Source organism: Vombatus ursinus, unplaced genomic scaffold, assembly GCF_900497805.2.
Source record: "Vombatus ursinus unplaced genomic scaffold, bare-nosed wombat genome assembly UNPS02005286.1, whole genome shotgun sequence".
Lineage (NCBI taxonomy): Eukaryota > Metazoa > Chordata > Mammalia > Diprotodontia > Vombatidae > Vombatus > Vombatus ursinus.
The window spans coordinates 10,114,456-10,133,988 of record NW_020945064.1 but is presented as its reverse complement, the minus strand read 5'-3'; positions in this window follow the sequence as shown (position 1 = coordinate 10,133,988).

Below are 19,533 nucleotides of genomic sequence, written 5' to 3'. Positions count from 1 at the left end.
TTGTGCAGGATTGGTGTCAGAAGACCTGGGTTCAAATCCGTCCTCTGCCAACTGGCTATCTGTGTGACCTTAGGCAAGTCACTTTTTCACTATAGGCCTCAGTTTCCTCATCTATATCTGAATTAAAAGTTTCTTCTAGATCTAACCAGTGATGGTCCAATGATCTGTGAACTGGTAGCTATACCATGGTGTATGAGGTGTTCAGAGATGATTAGTGCCTCTGGTGTGAGGGCTGCTGAGCCCTTTTCAGGGCTGCTTATCTACCCTTGGTATCTCCCTCTTACCCAACTCTCACCTGTGGCTCCAAGAAACTGTAGCACATGTAGCAGCCACACCTAGTAAACCATCTGGGCACATGGGCTAAACCAGGTTGAGAGTGACTGACAGGTCTCAAACCTGTTGGTGAGTTGGGGGGGAGGGGTATGTACCAAAAACATTCGAAGACATCACCCTGGAATGGGCAGATGAGAACAATTTGTTCCAAAGGCCGTGAAGGCAGCTGAAGCAGGTGCTGTGGAGCACTGAGAACTTGGTCAGACAATGAAGATGCCAAGGTCAAACACTACATCCTGGGCCAGTCATCTCGACTTAGCTCTTGCCACTGGACTTCAATGCCTGGAAGAGAGAGTGAGGCAACCCTGCCTCACTTAAATCTAATTCAAGTGCAAGTCAAGACATCATCCCATGATGTCTATTGTCCTCTTTGAAAACAAAGGACAAACAACAGCTATATATCAGGCACTGTACTACATGCTAAGGATACAAAGAAAGGTAAAACCAGACCTGCTTCAAGGAGCTCATTCTAATGGAGAAGACAACATGTAAATAATTATTCATATTCATAGGTCACGTAAATGGGAAGTAATCTCAGAAAGAAGACATTGGGCTGGGGGAGGATGAGAGAAATGGGAAAGGTCTCCTGCAGAAGGTGGGACGGGGGTTGATTTTTGAAGAAAGTCAGGAGTTAGAGGTGAAAAAGGAGAGAGAGCATTTCAGGCATGGGGACAGCCAGCAGCAGAGGCATGGGAGTGGGAGATGAAGCATCATATGGGGGGAACTACAAGGAGGCTGATGTCACAGGATTGTAGAGAATGTAGAAGGGGAGAAAACTATAACCAGATTAGGAAGGAGTCGGGTCACTCTGTGGTCAGAGTCAGGGCTGAGCATCAAGTTACCAGGGAAGGAGTTTGAGGAGATTTGACAAGCGAAGGTGAGCTAGAGTTCAGCTTGAGGTGAGAACAGGATGGGAGTCCAGTGGCAGCTGAGGAAACGATGAGGACCAACCTCGCTGTGCTCAAAGGACCCGCTGCCTGTTGCCTCCTACTTGTGGATCACAGTCTGACCCTCCTCTGACTCATAAAGGACCAACTGGCGGAGGCTCCTCACCGTGTGAGTCCCACCTGCTGGAGATACGAGCTTTCACTGGTCACTTCCATCTGCGGCAAGCTGTAGAAGGTTCCCTAGAGAGGGTGGGGAGAAAAAGGGAAATGAAGAGGGGAAAATAGACATTTAATTTTGTATCCTCCCAGACATGTACATACACACATACACATACATATATATATATATGTGTGTGTGTGTGTGTGTGCGTGTGTGTGTGTGTATGTGTGTGTATTTGTTGTTCAGTCATTTCAGTTGTTTCCAATTCTTTGTGACCCCATTTGGGGTTTTCTTGGCAAAGATACTACAGTGGTTTGCCATTTCCTTCTCTAGCTTTTTGACAGATGAGGAAACTAAGGCAAATAGGGTTAAGTGATTTGCCCAGGGTCACACTGTTAGTAAGTGTCTGAGAACAGATTTGAATTCATGATGAGTCTTCCTGACTCAAGGCCCAACACTCTAACCACTCTGCCAACTAGCTGCCCCCCAAATATATATATATATATATATATATATATATGTGTGTGTGTGTGTGTGTGTGTGTATGTGTGTGTGTGTATGTATGTGTGTATCTATGCATGTGTATGTATATGTAAGAGTTTAAACATGACAAAAGGCTTAGCACATCCTTCACAGCTAATGAAAACAATAGATGGATTTTTAAGATTCATTTGTATCTTGTTTGTTTCTTCTTGTCCACCCGTTCCACTGGGGGAAGTCTCCACCTGCTTGGGACAGACACCCCCCTAACTCACCAACAGGTTCGAGGTCTGTTGGTTACCCTCAGCCTGGTTTAGCCTATTTGCCAAGACAGTTTACCGAGGCATGGCTGCTTCTTGGAGCCAGCTTTTGGAGACTTGGGGGACAGAAATAGCTCTCAGCTCCCTGAATCCCAGCCTTTCTCAGAGTCATTTGGGACTGGCTAGATCTAGTTACCTCATTTAAAAAAATAAAGCAAAAAGCCTTGTGGATCAATCAATGAACAAGTATTTATTAAAACCCACTATTTGCTAGGCACTGGTGAAACAAGCACTAAGGATGAAACAATTCCTAAGTGAAAATCTACTACTGAAACCCAGACTGGGAGCAATGAGAAGGAAACCAAGAGAAATCAGATTTCTTACAAAACCTGGGGACATTTTTTCTTTAAAAATGAAACCTATTGATAGATATCATGGGATCAGAGATTTAGAGCTAGGGGGGATCTTAATCCAATCCTCTCATTTTACAGATGAAAAAACTGAGTCCTAGAGATGTTAAGTGACTTGTTCAGCCTCACACAGCTAGTCATCACCTGAGGCAGGTTTTGAACCCAGCTCTTCCTACCTCAACAACGTTGTATGTGAGAACCTCAATTTGACCCTTTAACACAGAGTAGACTTTTCCGGTTGGTCCATTGTCGAGACCACCAAAGGTTTAAAGCATTTTGAACTGGAAGGGACCATTAGGGAGCATCTCTTCTAGACACTTCATTTATAGATTAAAAAGCTGAGTTCTAGAGAGAGGAAATGCTTTGTTCCAGACCACACAGTGAACCAAGACTATACAACAAACATTTATTAAGTGCCCACTATATGCTAGGCACTATGCTAGCTAGGTACAAGGGACGCCAAAATAAAAATGAAACTAAAGTTCCTTGTACTCAAGGAATTTATATTCTATTGAGAAGAGACAAAATATGTGTATTTATGTAGAGTATGTTTTGCCCATGTTATGTGTGTCCACATGGAGCTGTCTATACGTGGTTTGTAGAAACAAATGAACAGATAAGTCTAGGGTCTCCTCCGTCCACCCTTCTCCAAGGAAGATTGTGATTCCTGCCAGGAGGGAGCAGGAGATTGGAACTGCGAAGCTGACCATTCTGCTTTCCTCAAAGAGGGAGGATATGATTATAATTATATTTATCTGCCTCCCAAATATTGTTCATTTAAAGGAAATAATTTTTAGATTCAAATTACACTTCTAATCTCTACTGATGGGGAAGCTATATATACAAGGTTTGATGCCCCTCCTACCAAATACTAGTTACGCCAAAACTATACATAGCAAATAGCAAATACACCCATTTCTCCAAACAGAAACCAGTTGTACAGATGAGAAGATACCAGACAATACACAGAGTAAGTGAGCTGTTCCATAGCAAGCAAGATACCTCAGCTTAACCAAGACAGTCCCAGATCTCATTCAAGTGAAATTTGGGGAAGTCTCTAATAAGTAAGCTGGAGTGGGGACATGATCAAGGTTTAATCTCCACATGTCAGCTTCTTCCTAAAGTCTTTCTCTTCCATCAAGGACATGAAGAAAAACTGGAAGTATATGTCTTCTCTCTCGACAATGAGAGCCAGAAAACAAGGGTATCTCCTTTCCTTGCTCTCGACAACCCCATCCTTCATGGAGCATCAAGTTTTGAAGAGAGTCATATGCAAAGGGACTTGAGTCCCAGGTTACAAATATGCAAAATATATTCCAAATAAAAACAAAGTAATTATTAGGGTGGGGGAAGCACTAACAAGCAGCCAGGGAATCAGAAAAGGCTTCATGGAAGAAGTAGTATTTGGGTTGAATTTTTCTGGGTCTCCTGACTCCCAGGCCAGTAAGCATTCTACTTTGCTACTGGACTACCTCTCAGGGCTATCAGTTTTGATGAAGATGACCATATCGTCCTTACCACAGTCCAGCTTAGTAGTCAGTTTAAAAATAACCATTGTCCTATCAAGTCCCTTTGAAACTCCTAATATTTAGATTTTTTCAAACAGATTAAATATGTTCATTCCATCCACTCTTCCTCACTTACAGACCTGAAGGAGAACAGGAAGGATGCTTTGTGGAATCTTTCCTTTGGATCAGGCCCCACTGATATATGGTTAAAGTTTACCATGGATATATGTTTGCTTGCATTATTTCTTGTGTTGCTATAGAATGGAGAGCTTAGGGAACACATATATTCAGATGTCCTGTGCAGGCTTCATGGCAAGAGTCAGAAGTCCTGGACTCAAATCTCTCCTCTGTGACTTAATATATGTGTGACCTTGGCCAAATAGCATAGAATCACAGGAGTCTTAGGAGTGGGAAAAGTGCTCAGAGACCACCTGGTTCAACTCCCTCACTTTGTAGAGAAGGAAAACAAGATCCAGAGGAATGAAAGGACTCAGAATCACAGAATTTGGGAGATAGAAGTGACTTATCTTTGATGGAAACACATTAGCTCTTTGAAATCATCTCTTCTCTTTATTGATGTTTTCCAACCCTCTCTTTAATTATCTTTTCTAGAATTTTCCCAAGAATCATAGTCAAGGTCAGGGGCCTACATTTTGTGGACATTATTCTCTTCCTTTGAAAAAAAAATCAGGACATTAGCCCTTCTCCAACCTTGAGCCACCTCTCCTGTTTTTCATGATCTTTTAGTTTTCACCCCTAGTGACTCAGCAGTCACACCTACCAGTTGTTTCAGGCCTTGAAGAGCTAGCTCATTTGGACTAAGTGATCTGAATCTACCCAGAGCAGTCAGGCACTACCTTATTCTCTCCTTACTTATCCTGTGCATCAGCTCCATTAGGCAATTTTGTTCTGTTATTTCCAGTGTAAAAGTCATTCTCCTATATAGAAAAAACAGAAACAAAATAAAAATTTAATAGTTCTTCCTTCTCTCTGTCATTTAATCATCCCAAGTAAAGGTCCTAGCCCCCTTTTCCCAATAGAGCTTCCACTCCCCCCAAAAAATCCCCTTTATTATTGCCCTTAGTGTCCCTTGGCGGACTAAGCTCATTCACATATAAGCATTCTTGACACTGTTTTTACAGAACTGTGCCATATTCTTATACTCATCTTTTTCGTATAATTTAGTTATTATTATTATAACCTCTTTAATCCTCTTTAATCTTTTATAGCCTCCTTAATTGTCCTTGATCTTATTTCTCTTATAATCTGGTTCAACATCTAGACTTGGGAATAGTTTTTTAGTTTCTCCCAAATTTGCCAAATTTCACGTCTCCCAATTCAACTTTTGACCTTCTTCTCGAATCCAAACCTCTCAAATCACGTATGGGATTTTCTTCTCCTGATTAAGTTTAAGCTCCTTCTCCTACAACTTCACACAGCACTTACTGGCCTAGGAGTCAGGAGACCTAGAATTCTTAGTTTCTTTCAAAGCTCAGCTCAAATACCAACTTTTACATGAAATCTTTCCTGATTCCCCAACTGATAGCTTGTGTCACCCCCCACTCCAATAATTCTGAATACAGTGTGTATGTGTGTGTATGTGTGTGTGTGTGTGTGTGTGTATGTGTGTAAGTAGTGGAGGCACAATCTGATAGCAGATAATTTGAATCTAGCTAGGTGGTACAATGGGTAGAGTGCTGGGCCTGAAGTCAGGAAGACTCATCTTCTTGAGTTTAAATCTGACCTCAGACATTTCCAAGCTGTGTGACTGTTTGCCTCAGTTTCCTCATCTATAAAATGAATTGGAGAAGGAAGTGGCAAACCACTCTAATATCTTTGCCAAGAAAACCCCAAACTGGTTCACAAAGAGTCAGAAACAATTGAACAACAACAATGACTTTGCGTCTGTACCCAGGGTGATGTCTATAAGACCATAGCCACTCTTTCTAACCGTCTCTTCTGAAAAAATGAGAAGTTGTATTAGATGATGTCTTAAGTCTCTTCTAGTACGATATACTATGATACAGAAGTGTTTTGTTGTTGTTTTCAATTTTGTTGAATACTGGTCTTGCTTATTCCATTGAACCTTCTCCTAAATGAAAATACCTTTGTGTTGAGATTATGCTAAATAAAATGTAAACTCCTTCAGGAAAGAGACTGGTTTTTGTTTTGCATCTGCACAATGCCTACCCCCAAACCTTTTCCATCTTATAAGTACCTCGTATACAGTAGATACTTAATAGTTGCTTATTGTATTACATTGCATTTTGCCTTGCACCGTGTAGACCAAAGGTATCAAATACATAACCACATAATCCAAAGTGGAACCAAAAAAATTCAGTGGCTCTCCATTACTTCCAGAATTACACATAAAATCCTCTGTTTGACTTTTAAAACTCTTTATCACTTGGCTCACTCCTACTTTTCCTTCAATTTAAAATGTAATTCTAACCAGATTAAAATGTACTTGTGAAATATTTAACAAAATAAATAAAAATACAATAGACCATAGATAATGTCAATATGGTTTTCTAAATCAGTATTTGGCTGCAGGGATCCTTAGGTACCTTTTATTGGCCCTTATTTCTATTTGAGTTTGACATCACTGGTGTAGATCATTGAAGTACTGAGATTTTGGTTGATCTAATTCACAAAGGAAGCCCTGTAAAATGGTGGGCTTATGGTTTTAGGGCCCCCATAATTTGTGAAGCCATATAGAGATTCACCTAATGAAACCAACAAAATATTTAGGTCACATTAAGTGACCTAAATACATATACACATACATACATATATATACATACAGACAGACAGATACACACACACACACACACATACACACACACACGCATATATATATACATACATATATATATACATACATATATATATATATATATATATATATATATATATAAACCAGGGAGGGAAAAAACATTTAAAACTGCCTACTATGTGCCAGGCACTGTGCTAAACCCTGAGAATACAAAAAAAAAGGCAAAAGAGTCTCTGCCATCAAGGAATTCACAGTCTAATAAGAAAGATGACACAAAAAGAACTATGTACAGACATATTGGAGATAATAGAAGGAAGGCACTGGTATTAATTAAGGAGGATTGGGAAAGCCTTCCTGCAGAAGGCAGAATTTCAGCTGGGACTTGAAAGAAGTCAGGGAAGCCATGAGGCATTGACGAGGAGGCATGAGGGACAGTCACTAAAAATGCTTGGAGATGGGAATCAGCGTCTGGTGCAAGAAACAGCAGGAAGGACAGTCACTAGATCCCAGAGTATATGGGGCGGGAGTGGGGGGAGTGGTGAGGGGGGCTAGTAAGGTGAGAGAAGATGGGGAAAGTAAGAGGTGGCCACATTAGGGAGGTTTTTAAAAGAGAAAATTGTGTTTAATTCTGGAGGTGATAGCGAACCACTGGAGATTATTGAATAGGGGGTTGACATGGTTAGACTTGTGCTTGAAGAAGATCCATTTAAGAGCCGGGTAGAAGATGGATTGGAGTAGAGAGAGAACTTGAGCCTAGGAGACCAACCAACAGATCATTCATTGCAATAGTGCAGAGACAGAGGTGGGGAACCTGCAGCCTCAAGGTCACATGTGGACCTCTAGGTCCTCAAGCGCGGCCCTTTGATTGAATCCAAGTTTTACAGAACAAATCTTTTTAATAAGGGAATTTGTTCTGTGAAGTTTGGATTCAGTCAAATGGCCGAGCTTGAGGACCTAGAGGGCTACATGTGACCTCGAGGCCGAAAGTTCCCCGCTCCTGGAGACTGTAAAGCACTTTGCAGACTTGCAAACATTAGATAAATACTAGCTATTAGTCAATAAACATTTATTGAGAACCTACTCTAGGCCAGGTACTCACTACAAGGCATCATAGTGATAGTTCCTATTTCTATAGTGCTTTAAGATTTACAAAGTGCTTTCCTCAGAACAACTCTTTGAGGTGGGCAGTGTAAGTTTTATTATCTATGTTTTTATGATTGATGAAACTGGGCTAGTAACATCATTATTCTGAGCCTGAAATCTAAATAACTCGTAGGTATATAGAGAAGCATAATAATAATAATTGACTTCAATAAATAGTGAGTACCTACTACGTGCCAGACACTATGCCAGGTGCTGGAGGTACATGTAAGAAAAAGACACAGTCCTTGTCCTCAAGGAGGAAGAAGGAGGAGGAGGAAGAAAAGGAGGAGGAGGAGGAGGAGGAGGAGAAGAAGAAGAAGAAGGAAAAGGAGAAGAAGGAGAAGGAGAAACATTTGTATAGTGCTTATTATGTGCCAGTACTATGGCAAGTGCTTTACGATGATCTCATTAGATTCAAGGTAGGGAGCAAGGGAGAGAACAGTAGGCAAAGTGCTCCGGGAAATTTTGATGAAGAGAGAATGCTATCAGCTGGGTGGATCAGAAAAGGCTTCACATGGGGCAGCTAGGTGGCTCAGTGGATAGAGCACCAGCTCTGGATTCAGGAGGACCTGAGTTCTAATCTGGCCTCAGACACATAACACTTACTAGCTGTGTGACCCTGGGCAAGTCACTTAACCCCATTGCCTAACCAAAAAAAAAAAAAAAAAAAAAAGGCTTCACACAAGAGGCTGAATCTGAGCTGATCCATGAAGAAAAAAAATAATAGCTGGCATTTATACAGCTCTTTAAGGCTTACAAAATGCTCTACCAGCCCCGGGAGATTTTGTTGTTGTTGTTGTTGTTTCAGATGTGTCCGACTCTTTTTGACCCCATTTGAGGTTTTCTTGGCAACGATACTGGAGTGGTTTGCTGTTTCCTTCTCCAGCTCATTTTTGCAAACGAGGAAATTGAGAGATAGATGCTATTATTATCTCCATTTTACAGATGGGAAAACTGAGGCAAACACAGGCAAAATGACTTGCCCAAGGTCACATAGCTAGTAAGTATCTGAGGCAAGATTTGAACTCAGGTCTTCCTGACTTCAGGTCCAGTGCTCTATCCACCAATCCACCTAGCTGCCTACATACAGTTTAAAAAAAAAAAGGATTATGTAAGGAAGAGATAGAGGAAATGTATTCCAGTCATAGGAGGCAGTTTATGTAAATACACGCAACCAAGAGGTGGATTGCTGAGTTCAGTGATTAGCTAGTCCACTTAGTCTATAACCTACAGTATTTGGTGACCAGTCTTGGTTTTAGAAGATAAATGGTGAAACAGACTTTCCTCCTTTCACTGTGGGTGAGTAACATTGAATGTTTTGTCAAACTTGTTTTATTTTATCTCTATTATAGGGGGAAACCCTTGGTATTTATGTGGGAGAGGGGGTAGTAGTAGCATAAAAACAAAAGATGCTAATAATGGAAAAACATGGACAGAGTGAGAAACAGAATTACGTGAAATAAGGATAGAAAGATGATAAAGTGTGTGAAGCTTCTCAAATAAAATGATGCTATAAGCCATGCTCCAGAGATACGAGGTTAAGTCTTGAGAGCTTTCCTTTAATTACTATTCTTGTGACCACAACAGAGTTTCCCCAGGGAATATCAGAATTTAGTTCATGTCTAATTCTCTACAGTACAATCACAATACAATACAATAAACATTTATTAAACCCCTACTATCTACCAGGCACTGTGCTAAGTGCTGGAGATGCAAATAAGAAGAAGACAGTTCCTGCCTTCAAGAAGCTTACAATCTAATGGGAAAGAGACATACTAGAGGAAGTGGAAAAGTGGGTTGGAGGGAGGAACACTACCTAGAATAGTTGGTTCTTGGCTCTAGGCTCTTGGGGTTGGTGAAGTCAAAACCAAGCAAAGCAGCTGGTGAGAAATGAAGAGATGGCTAGAAATTCTGAGCCCTCTATAAAGAGATCTTGTGGAGCAATTTTGTGCTCTGCAATCCACCCCCTCAATTAGATGAGTAGAGGCAGCTGAGGTTACAGATGAGGTGTTGAGCACCAAAGCTGATACAATCTCCATGATATTTGAGATGATGAACTTATCCTCAGGGAAATACAATTTTGGTGAAGTTAAAACCAAGAAGAGCAGCTGATGGTAAACGAACAAACAAAAAAGAAAACATCCCTCAGCTAGTACTCAGGCTAACAAGTCTTTGAGTATAACCCAACAGAGAGAAAAAATGATTTACACCTGAGCCCATAAATAGTAAAGATGGCTTCCTTTCTTTTTCCTTCTCCAGGACCTATACAGTTCTCTCAACTAACAGTATTTACACTGGTTGGGTCTCCTTTCCCTACAATGAGAAAGAACTCAGGATTCCTAGTGTAACAGGGTTATTGGGGCAACCAAGTGGTATGCTGGTAAATGTTTAACAACCAGCTCTGAGTGGGGGAAGGGGATTGTATGTAGGACACATTTTTTTTTAAGTTTAATCTGCACTATTAATATTTTTTCCATCACTTCCTTAAGACTAGACACGGTATAAGTCGTACCCTGATCTATAGTATTTGCCAGTTTCCAAGGCATAAATTTAACATTCAGTTAGGAAACTGGTGAAAACAGGTTGCAGAACACACCTGGCTCAGTCTTTACTTACTGGTCATTCCTCAGTCTGATACTTGGCTCATTACTATATTTATCACCCCAAATTCTGTGGTAAGGGGTTTGTTTGGATATTTCCTATTTAATAAAACTGCAAACTCTTTTTCATCAATCAGTTAACTCAGAGCCCCCACTCCAGTTTATTATGTTATTATATCATATATTAATAATACAATGGGGTTTCCTTCTGTGCTGATTTTTCCCCCTGCACTCTTACAGCAACAGTTCCTTCTACCCTGTTTCCAGCTCTCCATCAGTCTATGACTCTGTGTTTCCATCTGCCCTAGTTCCTCAATGGTTCCAAAGGGGGTCATGGGTTTTGTGGCTTCTCTCAAAGGAACCCAGAGAGCTCGTGGAAGTAGGTGGCCCCTCTTTTCTCTATTATCTTCCATCTAACCTCCTGCTGGGGATCTTAGCTTTTTTTTTAATCAAGAACACAGACAGAAATTTTATCATCCTTGAATTGTCAGCTGATTAATCCTAGAAATCCTGCGGCAGCTTGTACTATGATTTTGACCCAATGCCTGAACGAAAGCCTCAATAGTAGAATTGAAATCTTGTTACAGGTATTCATGCTTTGTCAATGACAATAATCATAGCTGACGTATATACTGATTTATTGGCAAAGAACTATATTTACCATATATGTATGTGAATCCACATTATACACACATTATATACATTATCTTGCTTGATAAGTTCAGCAATTTGCCCATAGTCACAGAGATAGATTTTGAACCCAGGACTCTCCACACCCAAAGTCTAGAGTTCTTTCCATCATACCATCTGCCTCATGACAGAAAAGGAGACACAAGTGAGAGGGGCTGATTACCTGATTATGCCTATGGAGTCAGGACCTCGGGCTCCAAATCCAGTGTTCATTCCATTACAAAACAAAATCAGTGATCTTTCTACTATGCTACACTCTCTCCTCCTCCTCCTTTTTTTCTTCAATGTCATCATTAATGTCAACAACAGCAGTATCTGTCTGCCAAGGTTTAACATCCTTTAAAAATTATTTCTATGAACTGGATGAAATTTCAGATCCCGATAAATTATGCCAACAAGTCAACAAAAATATACTAAAACATCTACTATTTTCCAGGCACTGTGCTAAACCCTGAGGTTACAAAGAAAGGCTAAATAAATAAATGAACAAATGAATGCTTAAATAAATAAATAAATAATAACCCCTGTTCTTAAAGTACTCACAGTCTAATGAGGGCAACAACACCAAACAACTATAGACAAACAAGATATATACAGGGTTGTTGTTGTTGTTCAGTCTTATTTGACTCTTTGTGACCCCTTTGGGTTTTCTTGGCAGAGATACTAAAGTGGTTTGCCATTTACTTGTCCGGCTCATTTTACAGACGAGGAAACCGAGGCAAAATGGGTTAAGTGACTTGCCCAGGGTCATGTAGTTATTAAGTATCTGAGGTCACATTTGAACTCAGGTCTTCCTGACTCCAGGACTGGCGCTCTATGCACTATGGCACCACCTAGCAAGCCATTTTTTCATCTTAATATTCCCAATACCAAGCACAGGATCTTAGAGTAGACCCTTAAAAAATTTGCAATAAGAAAATGAATGAATGAATCTATTATGTAACAAACTGACTCACGCATTCCGCTAGGTAGTAGAATTTTGAATCCTTTTAAGATACACTCACCAGAAGAATCTAGCAAATCTAGATGATGATTTTAAAGTCTGATCTTAGCCCCTCCCCTGATTCTTGAAAAAGCACGAGAAGAGCGGCTGCTTCCTTGGTCCTCCAAGTAAGAAAGAGACCATCGGCCACTCAGGGTTTGCCGAAAAGACGTGTTATTGGAAAACAAGTCTCCGGCGCCATATGCCTGCTCAATTGCCGACCTGTAATGAGGTGCCCTGCATGCTGTCTGCCTGTGTTAGCTGCATCTGTAGCTGGGACTGGGGCATCATTGCTGCTATTGTGGGGAGCTAGTGAAGAGTTGGCAGGAGCTAGAAGAGGAGTGGGGTCTTCTACGTCTGCTTGCGGTGAATCTAAGCTCTTCAGATTAAGAAAAGGTGCCCTGGACTGCTTCTTCAGACTGCTACAGCCGGCACACTGGAAGGGAGAACCCCTCAGAACAAAGTTGAGTTAGTCAGGCGGGACCCCTCCACCCCCCTCCATGATTACGGTGTCTTTGGGCATGGGATGAATGAATAGCGAGGTCTGGAGACAGCTGTAAGAAGGAAGGAAAAGAGGTGGCGCCGCCAGGGTTGGTGCAGGGTCACCCCCACAGCTGAATATATGAAATGCTATGCCATGTCACAGGGACAAGGAGCTGGGAGGGGGAGAGGAGCCGAGGGGGAAGGCGGAGGAGTGGAAAATAAATCAGATCCCATCTCCGCTGTCGTTCTCGGCCCCAAATGGTTTCAACAAACAAAACTTCACTGTCCACTGACTAGAACAAATAAACCGGCTCTGAGAGAGACCGAAAAATCGCAGGGGGGACTGAAACATTTACCTAGATACCTTATATGGATAATAACCACTTGGCAATCATCAGAAGTCACCAACTGTAGCACTCACCAACACAATAAAAGTGGGTACACACACAAGGGCCAGCCAGCAACAAACACAACACAAGTACCCCTGCACTCATCGCTCAATACAGAAAATGGATTTCAATTGGCTTAGAAGTGTCCTTCTCCTGGACTTCTTTCAATTCGCTATGTTCACCCTCCGCTTTTCCTATTTCGTGAAGTGCGGTGCGGTGCGCACAGCTTAAAATTTCAAGAATCCGCAGTTCTCTCCACGTGGATCCCCCAACATTGCTGCGTATCACAACTTCACCCCCAAGCCTGCCTCGGAGGATGGTTTAATGAATTCCAGGAGTTTAAAAAAATCCATCGCCTAGGGGCCAGCCATTCTCAAGCTAAGCCTCCCTGAAATTAGCTGGACTGGTCCTTAGACAACAGGCATACAATCCATCACTGGTTTGTACTCAAAGATTATCCAACTGGCTTAGGACTTAATAGAGCTTATTGGCATAAGATTTAATAACTGTGATACTTCCAGGCGATGAATAAACATCAGGATAGTATTTTAGTGGATGGCTTGAGTACACAGTAAGCATTAGACATAGGAAGGAAGGAAGGAAGGAAGGAAGGAAGGAAGGAAGGAAGGAAGGAAGGAAGGAAGGAAGGAAGGAAGGAGGAAAGAAGGAAGGAAAAAGAGGAGAGGAGAGAAGGGACAGAAAAGGGAAGAAATGGGAGGGAGATGAGGGAAAGAAGGGAGAGAGAATGGATGGAAGAATGATAGATGGATGAATGAACTCCATTGTTTTCAGTGATGCAGAGATATTAACCAGGAAAAAGTTCCAGTGGCAAGCATTCTAGATTGAAAAGAGCCCTGGAAAAACTAATCAGAATTGGATTTGAGACTCAGTTCTCCCATTTACTTATAGTAAGTAATTTGATTTCTCCAGGTCTCAGTTTCCTCTTTTGTAAAATGATAGGGTTAAACTAAGTCATCTTTGAAGTCCTTTTTAACTCTGTTATTTTGTGTTATAACATAGAACACAAAAATATTTAATATTCTATAATCCAATGTGATTATATATACAAAGTGCTTAGCAAATCTTTAAGTGCCATATAATGCTAGCTATTAGTGTTATTGTTATGTTTTGAAGTTCTTTCTAGTTCTAATATTTTATATTTTGAAATTACTTCTCATTAGGTCATTTTGTGTATTAAGGTCCTTCATGGCTATGATATTCTGTGTTCTAAGAACCAATGAACTCTGGTGTCCTAATTTCTATAGTCTTTTCCAGCTTTGACTGTCTGTATTCTAAAATCCCTTCCAGTTTTAACTGGTCATAGTTCTAACAGAGATAGTATCAAAAGCCATATTTTTATGGTGTGAAGTAATCAACTATGACATCATTGATTTGTCATTTTTACCGCCTTCACAACTGATTCTGCATCTCTCAACTATATTGGTACAGATTATCTGATGCAGTTATTATGATGGCTGAGATAGGTTTAATAATTATATATGTATACATACATATATGTATACACATACACACATAAGCAAAGGTATAAACCTTTGGCCTTTCTGACACATTAACTCCAGTGGCTTCAGAAATACAACACTATGATATATGGATCACAGAGTAAGGGAGGATTCTCCCCAAAAAAGAAGTGAAGCTATCTTTAAAGAATAGAAAATAGAATTTAAAAAGGTGACAAGCATGCTCACTGAAGTTTTCATCTATGCACACTTACTAGTAAAAGTGAGGCTGAACCAACACGACTAAAATATTCTGTCAAATCAGCTAATGTTAGTGCCTAGATGGTTACAGACATAGGCATATGGATAGGTCTGTCTGACAATGCCTTCATGTAAACAGACTGATTGTTTGGGCAGAAGGATACTGAATGAAAAATTCTGGAGCAATTAGAATAATTCTAGAATGGAGGGAAGAGTTATTGAATGGTGGGTAGTGGTCTGGAATGATTAAAAAATATCTAGGATGGACCCCATAGTTTCTGGAATGATTTGGTATTATTGTTCAGTCATTTCAGTCATGCCTGACTTGTCATGACCCCATTCTGGAGTTTTCTTGGCAAAGATACTGGCATGGTATGCCATTTCATTGCCCATTTTACAGTTGAGGAAACCAAGGCAGAGTGACTTACCCAGAGTCAAGTATCTTGCCCAGCTAGTAAGTTTCTGAGGCCTGATTTATACTCAGGTCTTCCTGACTCCAGGCCCAGTACATCATCCACTGCACCACCTATCTGACCCCAACCCCTAAAATGATAGGATTGAAAAAATGGGAAATTTGTGCCTCCATTTACGTAAATTAGTTGAATAGAAAGGTATGATTTGAAAATGTCTGGAAAAAAATCAAGCTGGTTGAAATAGCCATGGAATGGCTAGAACCATTCTAGAATGAGTATATGAGTTCTAGAATGGGGTAGCTGAACGGATTCTGGAATGACTGGAAGAGACCAACTCTGTCTGGCACAGTTCTGGAATTGCTGGGGTCATGCTTAAATGATTGCTTCTGCTGCCAAGTATGCAAACTGTCTAAACAAGCAGATAAAAGAAGTGAATTAAAGAAATGAGCCCAGATGGTAGAGACCAAACTGCTACATAATAGGTGTTTCATGTTTGTTGACTTCTTAACTTAAATGTAGAGAAAAGACACTTTTACTTTTCAAAGGAGCCTCTGGCAACAGACATTTTCTTCATAGCCACAAGGAATGCCCACCTATGTGCTGCCTCATTGACCTGGATTCCCGTCCTCCACAAATGGGGCTTCTTGGATGCCCCATAATGAAATGCGCAGCTCCACCTCTTTCCAAGGAGTCTGTTCTGCTAAGTTCTTCTGCAGGTTTCAAATAGATCTTTCTGTCCTATGTGACTAATGGACAGGATGTCTCAGCAGAATTTGGTCTTTCTTGATTTATGCTGATAATAGGACGCTCTCTTATTGCTCTTTAAGCTACTGAATATGTAGGAGAAAAATCAGAATCAATGACAGTTTTGTGTCTATGTCTTCCCCCCCTCCCTTTTCCCACTGAACTGCTAGAAAAATTGCCTCTCCCGAGCTTAAAGCCTTTTCTATCATTTTAAACCATGCGTGAAGCATGCCGTGATTTGAACAAGTTACCTCTGCTAGGAACATTAAACACTGGGGTATTGTGTGACTGGGCCGTCCCCAGCGGTGGAAAGTTCCAGGTCTCCATTACATATCCTGTTTCCCTATTCAGCTGTGAAGAAGCACAGGGTTGGATTGCTAAACATGGGGATGGGGGTGGGGAACCAGGCACTGGAGAAACTATTCCCCACCTCTCCAGTTCTCATTTAAAGTCGCCTCAAACCCTCAATCTTCAGTCAAGTGAAGGAAACTATGCAGGGAGAAAGGAGGGGAAAAAATAATCAGCATTTGCTTTGAATGTTCTCTCCTTTCTAGAAAACAAGACAACTGCAAAGGAGTGCATGCTGATGTAATGAAAAGAACGCTGGATTCTAAGCCTAAACCCCGGTTTTCAGTCCAGATCCACCAGTCACTAGCTGTGGGTCTTTGGACATTTCCTCTCTCAGTGTCATAAACTCCCCAGTCTGTAGACTTCTCCAAGATCCCCAAAAGGTCGTTCCTTAATATTTTGTGACTCCAAAGGAAAACCCTCCAAATTTTTAATAAAATGAAAAATAATAGGGATAAATATGCAAGGTTATACTTGGGTTCAAAAAACAAATTTCCTAAGTACAGAATAGTGAAGGCATGGTCCTATGGCAGTAATCTGACAAAGACTTGGGAGGGGGGACTTTAGTGATAGAAATACTCTGTATGAGAGTGATATGGCAACTAATAAAATTAATTTTATTTTAGACCGCATATAGAAAAACAACATCCAGAAAGAGGAAGGGAATAGTACTCTGCTCTATTCATACCATATCTATAGCATGGTGATTGGTCCTTGGAGTCTCATTTTAGGAAAGAGATGTTGAAAGGAGGATTGCCAGCATGGTGAAGGGTCTTGACATTGGGTTATTTGAAGGCTGATTGAAAAGCATTAGGAATGCTTAACTTGGAGAAGACTTAGAAGAGAAATGAATTGCTGTCTTCTATAGAATTTTCAGGGTTGTTGTATGAAAATGGGATTCCACTTGTTCTTCCTGGTCCCAGAGAAGAATTAGTAATGAATAGAAATTGAAAGGAAGCAGATTTAGACTTGATGCAAGGAAAAACTTGTTAACCATTTGAGCTACTCCAAAGCAGAGAAGAGTGTAGTCCCTTGAGAGGTGATGGGTTCTCCCTCATTCATAGTCTTAAAGGTTGGAGAGCTACCTGTCAAGGACATTACAGAGAGGATTGTTGGTCAGGTTGGTTTGGATGACATCTGAGGGTTCCCTTCAACTCCACGATTCTGAGATGTTCTGAGATTCTGCAACAATCAAGTTCATATGTAAAATTTTGCAAATGAACTAACAGGCCTTTATCTAGCCTGTGTCATACACCTTTTGAAGGCATCTCCTCCTAACCCATATGGCGTGCTTGCAGAGTAGCTACATCTATGGTCCAAGTTGGATGAAAAATCACTGGGAATTCAGGCTCCATAGTACAGCATGGGCATTCTGGCCCACACATGTGGCCACAAGTCCAACGTGAACAGTGTAAGAAATGTTGAAAATGGTCCCTGGGTGCTCTTTGGTCATTCATCAATGTGGTTTGTTTTATTTGCAATACTTGTGAATCATTGTCAGCAATGATGCACAGAGACCTGGGGCTTAATTTATCTCCAGCTGCAGTCCAGTGGTCCTACCCAAATTTTGTGTTTGTTAGCCTCTCATTTAGGGCAAAGGTCAAACTCTCATAAAGAAGCTGAGGAATGAACTTGGGGGTTATTAAGGTGTGCCAGCCCAGAGGGTCTGGATGTTAAAGTTCTCAGTGGCATAGGGGACTGTGTCTATTCCTTAATTCTGCATACTACTACTCATACTAATTCTAGGAATTATCTTTTCAAATTCTATTACATCCTACATCTGGTAATGCATACCCTTTGGCTAGAGTTCTATAGATTAGCAGGTTTATAGTTCTGTTCTTTGATTGACTTTTAAGTTTTATGCTCTAATTGGCTTATTTGTAAGCAAGCCCTCATGTCAGAATACTAATAATAATAGCTAGCATTTACATAGTGCTTTAAGGTTTGCAAAGTACCTTATAAATATTATCCTCACAATAGCTCTGTGAGGTAGGTGCAATTATTATCCTTATTTTACAGATGAGGAAACTGAGGCAGACAGAGACAAGATGACTTGCTCAGGGTTATACAGCTTGTAAGAGCCTAAATCAGGATTTGAATTTATCCTGAGTCTAGGCACAGCACTCTCTCCACTACACCACCTAGCTTTGTAATGGTTGCCTGTGATTTAATTATTGGGTAATGCTAAATTGGGTGAAGATTGTGACTTGTGCTGTAACATTCTCAAGGTGTTGCCCACACGGTCTCAAGGAGAAATTCTTTCACCTGGAGGGATAAAAATAGTTGAATAGTTTAAGAGAAGTGCAATAGCATGTAGTTCACTCTTGTGAACAATTGCCCTGGGAGAAAGAGTAAGTCAAACCCAAGCCTTTAATAGTCGTGTTCTGTTGACCTGGAATAGTTGGTGTTGCTGACTCAGACAGACCAGCATTGAAGTGAGAGGAGAAATTTCTCTCTTTTTCCCCCGCTATAAAATCACACTGCTGTCAGTCTGGCATTCAGCATTTATTAAGTGCTTAAGGTACCAGACACTGCAAAGAGCACTTACAAAGAAAAGCCAAAACACAATCCCTTCCCTCTAATAGGGGCAGTAACATGTTGTTCCATTTCCTTGATCTCTAAGAAAGATGGAGGTTCCAGACACCTCTAGAAAATCCTGTTTGGGCAAGGTTGCTGTGAGAATCAAAGGAGATAATTGTAAAGTGCTTTGCAAACCTTGAAGCTCTATAAAAATGCTAGCTATGATGATGACGATGATGATTATAAACCTTAAACCTTGATAGTATTGGGAGCTCTTACATAAATTTTCATCCCCTCTAGAGATCTGCTGTCAAAATGGAAATGAAGAAAACTGGTTTTGAGGGAAACAAAAAGCTTAAGAACCAGGTGAAGGGAAAGGGTTGACGCCTTATAGAAAGAGCACTGGATTTGGAGCCAGAAGACATTGTTCTAATATCAACTCTGCTTTTGACTGCTTGTGTGACCTTTAGCGAAAAATTTCAATCAATAAACATTTATTAAGCACCTATCATGTGTCAGGCACTTTGCTAAATGCTGAGGATACAAGAAGAAGCAAAAGACAATCCTTGCCCTCATGAAACTTACAATCTAATGAGGGAAACAATATGCAGACAAATATATACAAAGTAAGCTATATCTAGGATGAGTAGGAAATAATTAACAGAGAGAAGGCACTAATGACATACTAT